The following is a 17,721-nucleotide window of genomic DNA, read 5'->3' as shown; positions in this document are numbered from 1 at the left end:
GAAGAGTTAGGAGATATGCCTGGCATGTAGCAAGTATGCCACGAGTGTTTACTAAATAAGGAAACCTGTGGACTCAGGTGGGTTCTGAGGTTCCCACACCTGACTTTGTAAGCACTCTTGCTGATGTAAAATTTATTTCAAAGATCGCTTTCTGATTGCAACACATACCCATTGGTGATAGTTTGCCTTCTTAGATGTATTCCTCCACGTCATTTACTGGTAGTAGCACAGCATTTGATCATGGGATGATACTGTAAATATATTGTAAATAAAACCCTCCAGCTTTGACTTTTTACTCACATCACTCTTTCTCTTCCCTTTTGCTTATGGGACAAGAGAGATCATCACTGCCTTCCAGGAGAGAAGGAAATGAGAGTCAGGGCTTTCACATCCAAGTGGCAGAAATCCAACCCACAAGTTTAAGCCAAGAGAGGCAGGGAGGCAATGTATGAGTTCAGATCACTGGGTGGAGCTCAAGGGTGACTGGTCCCAGGGGCTCCTATCATGTCAACGGGATGCCATCTCTCACCTCTGATTGGTCATCCTCTGCGGATGGACTCCCCCCAAACAGGGGACAATGAGTAACTTCCTCCCTGCTTAGCAACCTCTTTGGTTTATAAGGCCCCACCAGGACCACGAGGTGAGATGGGGATAAAGGGAGTTCCCCCAAAAGAAGGGAAACAGGACATCATGACAGACGGATCAAAACAAAGGCTATATCCATGCACTTTGGAAAGCCATGGACTCCCCAGGAAGGTTTTATTGGGAAACTATTCTGTGCTCAGCACTGGCGAAGGCAGACTAGTGCAACCAGAGGATTAATTTAATAACAGTACCCTGAGCTTCTATAACCACTTCCTGTGAAGAGTTGATTTCACATACATTTCTCTCTTAACCTTACATCTCCCAGTATTATTAGGTCATTTTTACACACACAACAACGTAAGGCCTGCCTAGACTGAGTGACTCATGCCAGGTCACAGAGCCAAGATGGGAACCCAAGTATACGGTCCCTAAATCCTGGTGCTTCACGCATCACGCACAGGGAACAGGGATCGTGTTAAAATCATAGAAGAAACAGCCCTGGCCGGTGTGGCTCAATTGGTTAGGCGTTATCCCCTGCACCAAAAGGTTGCCAGTTCGGTTCCCAGTCAGGGCACATGCCTGGGGTTGTAGACTCGATATCTGATAGGGAGCACGCGGGAGGCAGCCGATGAATGCTTCAGGCTCACATCAATGTTTCTCTCTCTTTCCCCTCTCTGTAAAAATCAATCTTAAAAATCTTTTTTTAATATATTTTGTTGATTTTTTTTACAGAGAGGAAGGGAGAGGGATAGAGAGTTAGAAGCATCGATGAGAGAGAAACATCGATCAGCTGCCTCCTGCACACCCCCTACTAGGGATATGCCCGCAACCAAGGTACATGCCCTTGACCAGAATTGAACCTGGGACCCTTTAGTCTGCAGGCCAATGTTCTATCCACCGAGCCAAACTGGTCAGGGCATTAAAAATCTTTTTAAAAAATCATAGAAGAAATCGATATAGCCCCTGCCTTCAAGGACCTCTCTATCTCAACATACAGGCAGCCCTCGGGTTACGTCGGACTGGACATACATCATTTCATGGTTACAACACCATCTCCCATTTATTTATATAAAGAAAAAGTTCCGTAATTTCGACGTATGTACATATGTGCTTTATGTTTTTTATTATTTATTTACCACAAATAAAGGTCAGGAATTGGTATCTTTCTTTTAATTTTTTTTTACTGTTTCACTTCATTACTGCTGTGTATGTGCTCCATGTGAGTGACGTAGGTGGGTTCCGACTCACGGCAAAAATAGCGTTATGTCGCACCTCAGGAACGGATCTTCGACGTAACCCGAGGACCTACTGTATATGTTTAAAACTGCCAATTCAGGGCAGTATATGACAGGTGCCTCTGAGGTGCTCCCTCCCCAGGAAGGAGAGGCTCCAAAAGCTGGAACGTCAGTTAGATTTCCTGGAGGAGGGCCTTGCAGGGTGCACAGAGGTGGCGGGAGGGCCAGACCGGCCAGACCAGGGCACACAAAGCGGTCATTTGTTAGACTTTCTTCAGAAAGTTCCCCTAAGAAATCAGCAGGGGGAAACAAAGATAATTTTTAAAACATCCATTATGAACCACTGTTCTAAATTACTTACATATATTCACTCCTTTATTTAATTCTCCCAATGGGTCTATGACATGAGTCCCATTATTATGCCCATTTTACAGATGAGGAAATTGTTGATTTGAGAGGTCTGAGTAGCTTGCCCAGGCCAAAAGGACCAAGCAGAGATTCAAAGCCGGCTTGAACCCCTCGGGTTCTCTGTGCTCGTATTGGCTGGATTATGCTGCCGACTGGTGATGCTCCAAGCCCAGCTGAAAACATCTTCATTCCAGTTGAAAAGAGATGTTCCTTGAACTGTGTTCTAGGGAGACCTGCCCTGGAGAAATGTTTCATAAAAATTGAGTCACCATCAACCCCAACCCCCACTAACGCCCCAACATACACACACACACACACACACACACACACACACCCAGAACCCATCTCCACATGCTTCATGGGCACCGCCACCCCTAAATCCTTCTGGCCAGTCGCTCTTCAAGATGAGAAGCAAAACATTTCAGTAAAGTTTTCCTCCCCTTCTACCTCCCTTCCCCCAACAGTCTTCCTTCTGATATCCATGTCCTTGGGCTCTCCCCCAACTTCGCCCTATTCAGAACTTGACCGTCCTAGTACTTATTCATACTAATGTGTAAATGACTCCTGAGCTCCCAACAGCTGCCTCTGTGACAAATGGCCAGCCTCCAATTAGCAGCTAACTGAGCCAGTGTCCTTGGCTCCCGTCCCACTGCTCACTCCAGATGAATTTGGATCACGGCTTCCTTCCCATTTTCTCTTCCCTGACGGTACCACTCTACTCTTCCTCTCACCCCCACACCCCAAAAAACTCCTCCACTTAGTCCTTTCCAATGCCAACGAACCTGAAGGTTAAACCACAAGGGCTCTCAGGTGCACAGCAGGACAGCCAAGGGGCTTTTCAAATTTGCTAATGCCTAGGCCCAACCTCCAGGGATGGGTGCCGGTTCATTCGTGTGGCCTGAGCAACAGGTTTTGGTTTTTCACTTTTATTAGCATTTGTTTTATGCGGAATGGACTCCTGGGCCATATGTTTTTGTTTCTTCTGGGAGACGGTTTTTTCTGTGCAGCCTCCTCTTCTGGTTGAGGGACGATCGGCTCTTTTTCAGTAAGGATCCTCTCCTGTGGCCGGAGGGCGCGCGTGGGTGAATCGCCCACGGGCTCTGCGAGTTCTGCATCTTGGGATCTCTCTTCGCCTGGAGGTGCTCAATGACCAGAGAATCCACATCTAAACCCTTAAGCTCTGCGATGCTTTCTGCATTTTTAAGCAAGTGCAGCAAAAAGTGAGCACTCTGCTGACCCCGCGCCCAGCCCCACTGTTGGCCCGGGCACGCCGACCAGCCCCACCATTGTAACGACGGAACGGCACCCATCGCTTGTGTAAAGGGACATCCTCAGATACTTTGTGGCTTTTCAGATATGCATGCCCTTGCTGGCCTGAGCAGTTTCACAAGTGTCCTTAAAGTGAGCACGCAGACTTGAACCTGTTGATTTGCATGATTTTGTGGGATTTTCTGGATTAAGTGAGTAGAAAACAGTTTTCAGGGGTTCCTTCAGGCTGCTTCTAGGAAGAGCTAGATATTTTTAAAATAACAATCATATGAATTGATAACACTGATTACCTGGTTGCCCTGTGCTGGGCATTATGTTGAGGTTTATGTCTATTTTCTCACTTGAACCTCAATACAATCCTTTGAGATAGATATACCATAATGTTCCCGTTTCCACACGAGAAATCTCAGACACGGAGAAGGAGTGACCAGCCCACACCTCACAGCTAAGAAGTGGCAGAAGGACACAGCACTCTGCTCCCGTGCGCACGGAGCCAGCGTCCCACACACCACGAGGAGCCCCACATCGGGGAAGCCACGTCCCCGGGGACCAACCTGGCCTCCCACCAGCCACGGGCTCAGCTCAGCCCATCCCACAGCCCCCGCTCCTGGCACTGTGCTTCCTTTCCTGTCCCACCAGCCGGCCTAGAGACGGGTGCCCGCTCACTGCTTCGTCTCCCACTCTGCCTGGCGCATCCTGACTCTGCCACAATCCCCCCTTTTCCCATCGCTTTCTGCTACTTGATAACATTTCCTTAAAAAGCGGACTTCTCCGGTCCCTTCCTCCCGGGGAGCTCACTGTGGCTCCCCCCACCTCCTCAACCCTCCTTTCCTCCCAGGTGCCTCTGCTGCCCCCAGCCCCAGGCGCACCGCCTCCCACTGTTTGCTGACAGAGCCACGCAGAGGAAGGATCTCCATGGTCAGCATCCACTCCCCACATCTCTGCATTTGCTTCCAGGCCTCAGCTCCCTTCCACATGCACCAAGAGGGCTTTGGCTATCTCCCTCCGGAGCAAACATGTTTGCACTAAACACGGCACCAAGGTGTAGAAGCACCTCCAGGCTGGTAACTCTCCGCTCATCCATCTGGCCCTACATGCAGCCCCACGCTGCATACCAGGGGTCTGACCTGGGGGGGGGAGGGGCTCTGCCTTAGCACTGCCTGTCCACTGGCTTCCAGGTGGGTTCAGCCAAAGGGAGGGCAGGTGGGAGTGAAGCTCAGGGGCTTTCACCAGCCCCTCCTGGTGCTGTGGGCCGGCCACGACTTCCTCCCAGCAGCCCGCCCTCCAGCGCCAGGTCTCTCTCTAGCTCTTGTCACTGCTCCCTCCTCTTGCCTCCGCAGGGCTTGTGTGCCCCACCCACACCCACACCCCTGTAAACTGGTCCTCTTTAAACTCCCCACTATCTCCACAGTTCTGTTGGTTTCCCTCTGGAACCTTGTGGACACACCCTCCTCTGCTGGGATTTGGACACAGTGGCCAGGCTCTCTGGGGGGCCTGGGGCATCGTGGCATTTTGGTGACTGCGCTACTTAGCAGCAGCTCCCTTATCAGAATAAATGATAAGAATCAGAAAAGCTAAAGGAGGCCCGAGACACCTCACTTCTCCCCGCACCCAGTTCATTCATTCCTCAAAAGGTCACATGTGCCAGCACAGGATTAGACAAACAGGACCCAGCGAAGGAGGAGGAAATACTCACTGCTTACAAACCCACCGCAAACCCAGAGTCCCCCCACCCCACCCCCTCTAGGACCGGGCCAGGGCTGGGGCCAGGAACAGGGTCAGGGAGGGGGCTGGGGCCTGAAGCGCTGCAATGCAAAACTCGCCAACCTTGTAGCCCACCAGGGAAATAATTTTTTAAAGTATATTTTTATTGATTTCACAGAGGAAGAGAAAGGAAGAGAGAGATAGAAACATCAATGATGAGAGAGAATCACTGATTGGCTGCCTTCTGCACGCCCCCCACTGGGATAGAGCCAGCAACCCGGGCATGTGCCCTAACCGGCAATTGAACGTGCCCTCCTCATTCATAGATGCTCCACCACTGAGCCATGCCGGCCGGGTGGGAAAGAATTTTTTGAAAGATCCATTTCTGTCCACTGAAGAACGTGTGCCATCACACCCGACCCTCGCCTTTCACTCTGAGGGCACGTCTGACAGGACATGGGGCGCTGGGGGTCACGCTTCCCGTGGCAGCGGCTGGTCACATCTCTTTGTCGACCTGCTAATGATGCTGGCTCTCCTGCTAGGCTGACACTCACTGGGAGGAAAGTTCTGTAACTGCCGATGATTAGAAGATAAGGCTTCAAGTGACACGCTTAAATTTTTCATTGCTCTACCCAATTTTCAGGTGAGTTTTTAGCAAATCAGCATTTCCTTGTTGGGATGTCTTACTGGGTGGCAGACACCTTGGAAGAATACTGTCACAGGAATGCACTGTTGGTCCCCCCACACCACCAAGCAGATGGACTCTTTTCCTCATCCTCGCTTCCTCCCCCCCCCCCCCATAAAAATTTCAAAAACATCCTCTGACATGTTACTAGAGAGAAAACCCAACTGGCCAACAAACACATCAAAGGTGCTCCGCCTCATGAGTCATTAGGACATGCCAAGGAGACCACAGTGTGATTCTAGAGTGAAAACAATTAGAGCGATGGCTGCTGCTGGTGGGGGTAAGGGCGGGCATTAACACGAAGGGGTTTGTGGGTGGTGGTCAAGTTTTTTCAAAATTCAACGAACACCACAGAAGATCTATGCACCGGACTGTAAATGAAACCTCAAAAGAATAAAATAACTGTAAGCTGTTCTGTGGTTACTGTTAGGAATGCTGAGGTGTACTGACCTTCCCAACGTACTTGGAAGCGTTTCAAAAAAATAAGATTGAAGATCTGTACCTGTTGCATTTCTTCAGCTTCTGGTGTCTGTTTACCAAGTCAGTTAGGCCTTCCCAGACAACCTTTTAAAAAATAGCAGCCACTTCTCAGAAAGACAAAAAAGAAGAAGACTGGTGGACGGATAGAAGGACAGACATGTGAAAAGCAAGCATAATAAAATGCTGCGGCAGAATCCCAGTGACGGCGTAGGAGTGTGCACTATACACCTCCTGCGACATGTCTGCAGAGTTACAATTCTGCATAATAAAATGAAAAACCTTTTCATTAAAAAGGTAGAAACACATTCAATGGGAGACCACTGCACACTCACCCCCGTGCCTTAAGTGAACAGGACGACTATGGCAGACTCAGACAAAAATGCAGAACTACCGGAACTCAGACTTGCTGGTGGGAATGGAAGTATTCACCAAAGCTGCGTACATGCAGACCCGATGGCTCACCAGCCCTACTACTAGGTGTATACCGAGCACAAATAGGGCGTTCGTCCACCGAAACATGCACAGGAATGTTCGTGGTAGCACTACTCACAAGTGTGTGAAATAGCCCTCGTTTCCAAGAGTAGGATAAATAACTGCTGGTTTAATCACAGCAACGTGCTATCTAGCATTGAGAATGAGCTGCTACACAAATGTGGGTGAATCCCACAAACAGATGTTGAGTGTAAGAAGCCAGACACCCTCCCCCCAAAATAGAATGCCTGCTCTATGCTTCCGTTTAAATAAAATTCAAAGGGGGCAAAACTAACACATGGTAAAGCCAAGATGCTGATCTCCTGTGAAGGAGGTGCCGACTTGGAGAAGTGAAGGTTTCCAGCGTAAAGTTCTATGTTCTGGTCTGATGGTCATTACGTGAGCGTTCTCATGTTGTGAAAATTCACTGTACCATGCTTTTAATAATGTGAACAATTTTCTATATGTGACCTGTCTTCAATTTAAAAGTTCATGTTATTTTTTAAAAGGTGGGTCCTTAAGCAATCTGTAGCAATCTGGAGTTTGGGGGGTATTTTTATATTTGTTTTGGGGTTTTATACCTATCCCAACTGTACATTTAAGCTATGAACATCTATAATAATCAAAGTGTAATATGCTAATTAGACCAGACATCCTGCGAGGGAAGCCCGGGTCCCAGGTGCCAGAGGGAAGCCGGTGCCGGCAGCCAGGGGAAGGAAGGCCTACTCTTGCACGAATTTTGTGCATCGGGCCTCTAGTTAAGTATAAAACTGTTACAGGATCATATAGAGCTGAAAGAGATTTCAAAGAACAAATAGTTTAATGCTCCATTTTTCAGGTATGGAGAGCCTCAGCTCAGAAAGGTTAAGAGACTTGTCCAAGTTACCCAGCCGGTGAGGGCCAAGGCACCCTAGAACCTGTGAACCCCAACCCTTCATCTAGCGGTCTTTCCATGGCATATCGAGCCTCAGCAATCTCTCTTGGACTTCACGGGTCCATCCTTGCCACCAGGCAAATCGCATCAGTGCTCACCATACGGTGCTTCCCTCGACGATACAGAAGTGCATGATGTCATTGTCTTAGACGCACACAATAGATCGCCAGCCACAGAAGCTAAACCTAACTGTTGTAAATACACAACCATACATGCACACACACATGCACACACACACACACACAATCGAAGGGCAGCAGTGTTTACCCGCTTATATAACTTGAAAGTCCACGAGTATACTGCCTTCAGGTAGCAATGGATCCAGGTGCTCACACCGTGTTACCTTAGCTGTTTTCTTTTGTGCGAATAACTTCATTCTCAGATGCTCCCCAGGTATCAACAAAGATGGTCATGGCTGCTCCCAGTTCATAATTCCACTAGTTTAACAACTCCACAGGGGGAAAGAAGGGGAGAGCATCTCTTCCCAAACTGTACAGCCCAAGGCCCTAGGGAGGGAGGAACCTCACAGGACCAGCTTGGGTCACATACCCATTCCCGGATGGATATCCAGAAAGAGTCAGGGCAAGCCTGGGTCATGTGACCCTCAGAGCTCAGGGGTAGCCCAGCTCCAGCCAAACCACTCACTTTCTATGACTTCACTGCACCTTTGGTTTCCAAAGAAAAACTCAGGTGCCATCACCAGAACGAGAAGAATCAGAGACAGCAAACAATAGCTATCCCCCACTGAAATGTCATCTTTGTCCCCTAACGCAGGCATTCTAACGGAGTGCTACCACGTCACCGGGAAGGAAGGTCACAGGCTCTGAACCTGAGCTTCCTGCGGGCTCGCCTTCCCACGCATTTCAGCTGCCCACTCAGCAGTTCATCTCCTCTGCGAGCTCATTCGTTCCACTCGGTGACTACGTATTGCTTGTAAATCAAATATGCCCCTCGGTCCCGGCCAAAGGCATCCAATGACAGATGAGGGCATCAAAGACAAAATGTCCATTTGCCAATCAGCCTCATCACATGCCTTCTCAGGAGCCCGCGGAGTCCTCCACGGGCTCTCGCTCTGGGCGCTGACATCCCAGGCACGGGCTGGCCCTCGGCTGGTGCAGCTGGCAGAGGGACTCGGCTCAGGACCATCCCTACTCCGACAGCCGGGCCTGCGGACGTGGGAGCTGCCTGGTGTTAGATCACACAGCCACGTTCAGAGGGGAAAATCACATGAAGCTCTCTCTCTCTCTCTCTCTCTCTCTCTCTCTCTCTCTCTCTCTCTCTTTCTGTTGCATATTTTATGAACAGTGTGAAAGGCTCCTGGCTGTCATTTCCCAAATGATTTGAAGAGCTGAATGTATCCTTCATGTTTCCTGGGGCCCCTCCCACTCTCTCTTGGCAAGCATTCCAGAGGAGCTCCTATCTCCTGATTATGTGAAAAGGAAGGAAAAAACCCTCAAGGAATTGCAAAGGTCCCAGTTTGCTCCACGGGTTTTTTTGTAAAAGTTCAATCTTTTCATGTCACTGGCCGTTGGTCACGTTGGTTTTCCAGACAGGCATACAGAGAGATAAGCCCGTCACAAAAGGACGAACGCTGCATCATGGCATTGTTCTGCAGGTCTTAGGGCGGTCAGTTCCCTGAGACGAGAGCACAGTGGTGGCTTCCAGGCCGGGAGGGGTGACAGCTACTGTTCCGTGGGCACCGGACTCACTTCTGCCAGATGGAGAGGTTGTGGGGATGGCGGCGGCGGCGGCTGCACAACAGCGTGAATGTACTTGATGCCACGACACTGTGCACCTAACACAGCCAAAAACGGTAATTTATGTGTGTGTTACCATAATTTTTTTAAATTATAATGTATTTTTTAAATAAATAATAAAAAAACAGACAAGGAAACATGTTTTAGATAGGAAAACATATGAGAACAAGGTTTAAAGAAATGAAAATATCTAGGTATAAAAGCGCTTGAAGAGGAATACACAGGTTAGAACGAAGTGGAAAGAAAGAAAAAGATCTTTCTCACACACGTTAGTGAATTCACTTTTTTAAAGGAAATGTTTGCCTATTCTGCTTAGTCAGTGAAGGCAGAGGATAATAAAAACAACTTTGAGCATTCGAATATTTGAAAAATAAGGAACCCTTAACTGAAAAAAAAAGACTAGCACATTGATCAAACCAGGCCCCAGCCCACAGGAGCGCTGATCAGCCCCCAGGAGCAGCCCCTGGGCTCAGGGGATCCAAGACTCAAAAGACCCCCCGAGTCACCTTCACCTGCCAGGGACAGAGACCGGCTCCAGCTCTTCACTCTCCCACTCCCTGTAGGGGACCTCACTCGCGTTATCTGACCTCTCTAACCTCCCGTGTTCTCAGGGCATGGAAAAAAGACCTGTCTTTGGGGGTTGCCACGGAGCCTGTCCCAGAGCCTGCAGTGAGCTGGGTGGGTGGCCAGCAGCATTAGATGCTTCCCCTTCCCCATCTCCCATCCCTAAGGTTTCAGCCAGTGTACAGGCGGCTGGCCGTCTCACAGGAACCCGCTTCTGCTACCCCCGAGAAACAGTCATCAAACGTGGGCACGAAGGCAAAACTAAACACCACGACAACATTTCCAGAAGGAAAAACACACAAAAAGACACTGTAACTATCCATCAATACAAAACAGCTATGCCATAGCCATACCCTACCGCTTTTATAACTGACCACTGATGTAGATGTGCTAACAAGGAAATGTCTTCAAGCTATATCATTGAGTGCCCAAAATTTAAGAAATAATACATTCTGGTGATTTATTTAAAATAAGAACTAAACCCACAAATCAGGAAACGTTTCCACGGGGTGCTGGAAAGGACGTCCAAGGGACTTGAATCTAATTCCGGTTTCTCAGCCTTTGTTCATGATCACCCTCTAAAGCACCTCTGAGGACACGTGCTTCCTAATCACTCCCACCACCGTGAAATGTCCATGCCACAGACCTCCGGTGGGTCTGTTGGTGTTCCGTGGCCTTCACCTCCGGAGGGCCACACACCACTGACAGGCCTGGGTTACTTTTTCCACCCAAGAACCAGTTCCTCCTCCCACTGCAGAAGGACGCAGAGTCTAATTCATACGTGACTTGTGTGATTAAAAACTAATAATTTTAAAAATCCATTCCTCGTTTGTGGATGGGACTGCCGGTGAGGCCTGGGTGGTATGAAGAGAAAGGCGAACACAGACTTCAGCCGTGCTAACAGGTTTACGCCTGTGCGAAACAGATGTTGACAAGACTAGAAAATGCGCATCAGAGCTACAAGGACAAGGCTTACCTCAGACTGTATTTGGAGTGTGCCTCTGTCCCTTAGAGCCTCTAACCCTTAAGAGCTCCCAATGGGCAATGTCCCATGACCCTGGGGAACCTGCTCAGAGCCCAGTGCCAGACTGTCCTGGTCTCCAGGTTTTCTCCCCACGCCCCTGGCCAAACCTCCTTTGCAGTTGGCTTCCTCCCCACCTGCTTTGGGGTGTCCGAAGACCCCATCCCTGGATCTCTTCTCTCTATGCACATTTCCTGGGTGATCTTATCCAGTACAGCAGCCTGAAGACCATCGACACCAGAAGAACTTCCAAATGATCACGGCAGCCCAGACTTCTCCCCTGACCTCAACAGTCATCTCCCCAAATGCCTACTCAGTGTCATTACTCGAACACATTCAAGATCTCACAGTCAACACGTCCAAAACACACTGCATCGCTTCCCAAAACCCACAGCTTCTAACCCTCACTTTCTCACTTAATACCAGCTCCTTCTTTCCAGTGGCTTAAACCAAAACCTTGGAACCATCTTCAAGTTCTCCCTCAAACCTGACACATCCAATCCATCACAAAACCCCAGTGGGTTCACTTTCAAAAACCCCCAAAATCCAACTGTTTCCACCATGTCAACACCTATTACCTTGGACCAAAGCCACCATCATCTCTCACTTGTATTATTGCAACAATCTCTTTACTCATCTCCCTCCCTCCATTCTTGTTTCCTGTTTACCTGCGTCCTCCCCTGACCCCCCATCTGTTCTTAACAGAGCAAGAAAGTGATGTTATAAGCGTTAAGCCAGGACATGTCAATCACCTGTTCCATGGTCTCCAATGGCTCTGCTTGGCACTCCGGGTCAGGTCCTCATGCCCTGGGCCCCACCACCCCTCACTCCAATCACCTTTCTGCCCCCATCTCCAGTACTCCCCTCCACACACGCTCTGCCCAGCACACTGACCTTTCCCGTGGCCCTGAACTTCAGGTGTGCTCAGGCCCCAGGGCCTTTGCACTTGCTCTGACTGCCGGCTGGAATGCTCTTTTACCGGAAATCCACACACTTGCTCCGTCATCTCTTCCAGGGCTTTCCTCACATGCCCTCTCCTAATAAGACCTTCTCTGCCCATCAGATTTAATATTACAAATCACTGCACAGTTTATTACTTAGTTTTGTTTGCTAAAATTAAGCTAGAATTAAAACTCGACGAGGGCAGGATGTGTGTTTACTACGTTTCCCACCATTCCTCCAGCTTTGAGAGTGGTAGCTTGCACACTGTAGGGCATTCATTCAATGAATGGACTCCTTGCCTTGTCATGTGCCAAAAGGTTCCAACATGAAGGAAGTGCCCTACACCCAGCCCTTCTGTCCCCTCGGAGGTCACTAAGCTTAAAAATACTACATCCATCCCCCTCCCCATCACACACACACCATCACACACACACCATCACACACACACCATGCCACCAGGGGTCCCTGAGCGACTCCAAGGCTGGTGGCCACTTCCTGTGGCTAAGTGAGCAAACACCACTACTACCAGATGCTTCCTGAGCTCAGCAATTTGCCGAAGGGCCAGCCAAGGGCAAGAGCCCCCTTTCACTGCGCCTTGCAGGCCCTAGGATCCAGCAAGCTCTGAGCTCCATTCATGGAATTCTCTAAAGCTGCCTTCCTCCCTCCACCACAGTCCTCTCCTCGTCTGGTTTGGAAGAGACCCAGAGTGTGACAATGGAACATCTTGACCGAATTTCCTCCAGGCAAGCTTTCCTTGGGCTGCCTCCCTCCAGCACACCCGTCCCTCCCGCCAGACCGAGTTGGAGCCAGACTTCTCAGCGACTTGGTCCAGCGCAGAGCTCAGCCGTGAACCGGAGCCTAATTCCAAGTTGCACTATCGTCGGGGCTGGCTCCATGCCTGTCACCAAGAACGACAACAGTTCCTTCCATCAGACCCTCTGGTAGCAAATGAGGAACACCCTGATTTAGCAGGAAAAGGGCTTTCCTGGAAGCTCCTCTGAAAGTTTGCTGAGAAAAAGGTCTCTATAGTGATTAATAGGAAAGGCCACCTGCAACTTCCCCGGGACTTGAAAATTCTGACATTAAGAAAAATGCCTCCAAAATGAAGGTTGTCCACCGGCACAGGATCCATTTCCCATTTCCCTAAGTCAGTGCTGCCACAGGGTTCTCTTTGCTGCAAATTCCCTGCGAAGGGGGTGGAAGCTGCAGAGAGCGCTGGTCTCAGGCAGGGACCCCACATGCACCTCTGGCTGGCTGTGTGTCCTGGGCAAGTTTCTTAACCTCTCTGAGGCTTAAGTTTCTTTGTTTGAGAAAGGAAATCCACCTTGCCAGGCTGTGGAGAAGATAAATGAGAAATCCTACGTGCAAGCCCTCGGTGACCATTACAGGACTACAACAAGGTTATCACATACTAGTATATTCAACACCACGTACGTTCCGAACTCTCCGAGTGCGCCGTGAGCAAGCCACTGGGGAGAAATGAAAGACCATCGTCGCCCTTGCCTTCAAGAAGCTTAAACTTCACGGGGAAAGCATGCGCAGAGCTGCAGAAGATTCAGTATTTGCAAAGCAACGTAAAGAAAAGCGCACACCTCCATCTGCTGCTTCCCTCCCAGGGCCCCTGGGGTCTGCCTGTTTGGATTCTAGAATCTGCCTAAGTATCCGTCAACCTGGCCTGCTTCCTGGGCTTCTAAAGGCTCAAAGCTGTCAGGAAACTGGGTCTTCAAAGCCAAGCCAGAAGGAGTGGCAGGGCCTTTGCAGTCCACCTTTCCCCCGCTCAGGTCCAGCCAATGCTGACCTCACCCCATCACCCAGCCCCCTTCCCAAGGATGCCCACGCAGCACCCCATTACCTGTTCACCTCCAGTGAGGCTTGTACAGAACACGCCTACGGAGTCCCCAGGCCAGCTGAGGAAAGAGGAAAGGAGGAGACAGGAAAAGAGGATTCAAATGCAGCCATTAGCAAAAGGAGAAAAGAGGAAGCAGAGAAAGTGAAAAAAAAAATATATCAAAGGGGAATGAGGAACATAAATAGCTATCATTTGACATCAAAGGGCTTAGCCCCACAGTCTACGATCTGTGCCAACCTTCTGCAGGGCTGAGTACGGAAGGCAGAGAATCTTACACCCGTTTCGGAAATGAGCAAACTGAGGCTTGACAAAATCTCACAGGTGGAGCAAGAGGTAGGGCTGTGAACTTGTCTCCTGATTTCACATCCAGGGCTTCTCCCGCAGCCTCCACTGAGACTAAAGGGCAGCACCAGAGGCAGCTAAAGAAGTGAGGGTGCTATTCCCAAAGCCCAAGTGTGGAAACCGCCCGAATGTCCATCAACCGCTGAACGGATAAGCAGCTGGGGTGCGTTCATACAACGGAAAATCACTCAGAGGAATGCAGCCCTGACGTGTCACAGCGCGGACGCACCGCGAAGGCAGCGCGCTGAGTGAAAGAAGCCAGAACCAAAAGCTCACTTACCGTTTGATTCCTTTTACATGAAATGCTTAGAACGGTCAAATCCACAGAAACGGAAAGCAGACTAGTGGTTGGCAGGGGCTGGCGGGAGCGAGGGGAGAGGGGAGTGACTACTTAAGGGACATGGGGTTTTTCTTTGGCTAACGATAAAGTTCGGGAACTGGACAGCACAATACTGTCAATGGTCTAAGTATCACTGAATTCTACAGTTTTAAAAGGGTTATAATTGTGAATTTTATGTTATGTGAGTTTCACCACACATTCTTAAAGTGGGGGCCGGGGGAGGGGGAGGGCGAAGGGGGAAATGGAAAGAAAAGAAAAATGAAATTTGGACACAGGGTAGGAGGAATGGGAAGCAGCCAGAGACTCATGGGGAATCATAACTTTTCCTAAATCCGCTGCTCTTCTTACCCTGAAGAGGTAGCAAGAGGCCTTCATGGGGGCGGGGTGGGGGGGGGGGGGCGGGGTGGGGGGGGGGGGCGGGGGTCGGCTGCAGACAAACACGGAGCCACCAGCAGCCAGGGAAGGAGAGACCAGAGGGCAGAGGGAAGAGGGGAAAGGCTCAGGCCTGAGCTGGCATCCCTGCAGAGACCTGCTGATCCCAGTGGGAAATGCGCAGTGTCCACTCACCTGCCCTGTGTATAGACAGACCCATTCAGTCCCCAAATAGGAACCCAGCTCCGGGCCGCACTGTCACTGGTACGAGGGACACTGCAGGGATCAAATCCCTGGCCTCGCGGAGTTGGCCTAACTCAGTGGTCGGCAAACTCATTAGTCAACAGAGCCAAATATCAACAGTACGATGATTGAAATTTCTTTTGAGAGCCAGATTTTTAAAACTTAAACTATATAGGTAGGTACATTGTTATTAACTTAATTAGGGTATTCCCAAGGCTTAGGAAGAGCCACACTCAAGGGGCCAAAGAGCCGCATGTGGCTCGGGAGCCGCAGTTTGCCAACCACAGGGCCTCAACCTCACCCTCTGAGGGTGACAGTGCTCAGCCTCACTGGCTGGTGTGACCTAGTTTAGTACAACCTGGAGCTCCATCCGCCAAGTGGAAACAAAAACTACTAAATGGACCGTTCTTCTCTGATTCTTAGCACATTTTAATCACAGGTGGTGGCTGGGCAGAGATTAGAGAGCTACAGGGGACACAGGGTAGAAACAATGGTAAGTCGCCTCGCAGGTGAGCTCCAAGCCGAGACCTGACTGTGGGACAACAGCTACTTTCATTAAAAACACGGGTTTCGACCCAGAGTAAGGAATTTGACTTCTGGCCACAGGTGGAATTCATCCAAAAGACATGTTCCCATGCCCACAGCGGCCTTCGCCTGTGCTCAGCCTGGGGCCCTGCAGGGAACAGGCCAGACACAGAGCTCTGTCCTCCCGGGGCTCCTGTTCTAATGAAGGAGACATGCAACATGGAACATACTACGTGTTTGCTAGGGACATGTGTTAAGCCGAAAAACGGGGACAAGCACCGTGTCCCTGTAGTTTTCCAGGTTCCAAACCCACACAGAACCACATAATTAAGCCTGCTTCCCAAACCCAGGTTAGGGCCCTGGCTGAGCCGGCTCAGAACAAAGTGCCACAGGCAGGGGCCTTGGACAACAGTCTGGAGGCTGGAGGTCTGGGATCGGGTGTCAGCAGGGCTGGTTTCTCCCGAGGCCCCTCCTGGAGGGCAGATGCTGCCTCTCCCGTGTTCGTGGGTGGTCGCCTCCGCAGGTGTGCCCTATTCTCCTTCTCTTAAAGAGGATATTCCTAACCTCATCTTCACTTAATTACCTTTTTAAGGACCTTATCTCCAAATACAGTCAGAGTCTGAGGACTGAGGGTAAGGGCCTGAACACGGGAATCTTGGAGAGGACACAGCCCATCACAGGTGCCCAGTGCTCCCATCATCCTGACGGCCTCCGAGGGTCCCTCCCGGCACAGGGCGTGTCTCCCGGCCACTCCCTGGTTCCCCATGGAAGCTGAGCCCTCTGACGGGGATGTGGGAGTCTTAATCTCATTCTCAAGGAGCAGTTGGCCTCAAAGTTCAAAGAGTCCATCAGGACCACCACAGCACAGCACTGTGCACTGGGACAGGCTGCTGGAGAGCAGAACGGCTAGGACCACGAGCACAGCCTCTGCCCCTCTTTGCCCCCCACCCCCGCTTCTTGCACAGCCTCCCACCCCTATAGGCCCCGCACCTGTCACTGGCTTGCCCCTGAATTTTAAAGCATGCCCACTGCACTGCCACCTTGAAAATCCTTCCAGTCAACCTAAGAGGCAAAAGAATGGTTGGCACATTCCTTTCAGACAGATGAAGAAGCTGAAGGTCAAATGTATTAAAATGAATATTAACAAGGTCAAAGAACCAAGAGGTGTGGGGGTGGGGGCTCCTACAATTAGAACTCAGGGCTCCTGATGGGGCCTGTGGTCTCAGCTACACCCACTGTGCCTGGAGGAGACCCACAGAGAAGCAGGACGGGGAGGGGAGGACCTGTCCATGCAACACCTGCTCACCTTTGACCTTGAATATCCAGTCCTGCGGCCCACTTCCCTGCGGCCCTCTTGTTCTCAGGACCCAGTGGCCTTACTCTGGTGTTCGGCTCTCTGAGCTGACCTGGCTACACTTCTCTGAACCTTGGTCTTCCATGACCTCAAGCTTCACTCATGACACGGCCACTCACGCCTTTCGGAGAAAGGCTGGTTAAGCCATGAGTCAAAATCAGAGCAAGATGTGCCTAATTCTCTAAGGCAAGTGCTCTCCGTATCCTCTTTAATTCAACCCTTCATCTGGCCAGCCAGCAAATACTTATAGAGCCAGACCTCACAGAAGCCAAGCGCTGGGCCGGGCCAGGAGGTTACAGAGACTTAGGAAGGGGGTTCCAGCCCTGGAGGAGCTCAGAGCGCAGCCACAGAAACAAGTCACTGGGGGGTCCCTGTGGTATGTGGGTCACACGTGGGCCCTATGGCAGCCAGAAGGAGACTGGGAGAGCACCGGCCACCTGGCCTGGTCTGGATGAGGATTCTCCTCCCTAGACAGGCATGAGACGGAAGGACTCCAAAGGCGGCCAAGTGTGTCCAGGAGAGGACAGTGGGGAGGCTGGGAGAGGCTGGGAGGAGGCTGGGAGGAGGCTGGGGAGGGCAGGCCCCTGTTGGCCCCAACAAGGAGCGCCTTGACTCAGGCATGGAGCCAGTAAAGATGACTG

The 17,721-nt window shown here is 50.5% G+C and overlaps 1 protein-coding gene across 3 annotated transcripts in view; it reads right to left on the bottom strand.

Annotated features, from left to right (window-relative positions):
• GAS7 (growth arrest specific 7) overlaps positions 1-17,721 on the bottom strand; it is a 207,304-nt gene that overhangs the window by 169,734 nt on the left and 19,849 nt on the right. The window lies entirely within an intron of this gene.

The sequence above is a fragment of the Myotis daubentonii genome, chromosome 16, assembly GCF_963259705.1.
Source record: "Myotis daubentonii chromosome 16, mMyoDau2.1, whole genome shotgun sequence".
NCBI classification, from domain to species: domain Eukaryota; kingdom Metazoa; phylum Chordata; class Mammalia; order Chiroptera; family Vespertilionidae; genus Myotis; species Myotis daubentonii.
Note: the sequence above shows the minus strand (reverse complement) of the source record. Positions and strands in the feature narration are given on the sequence as shown.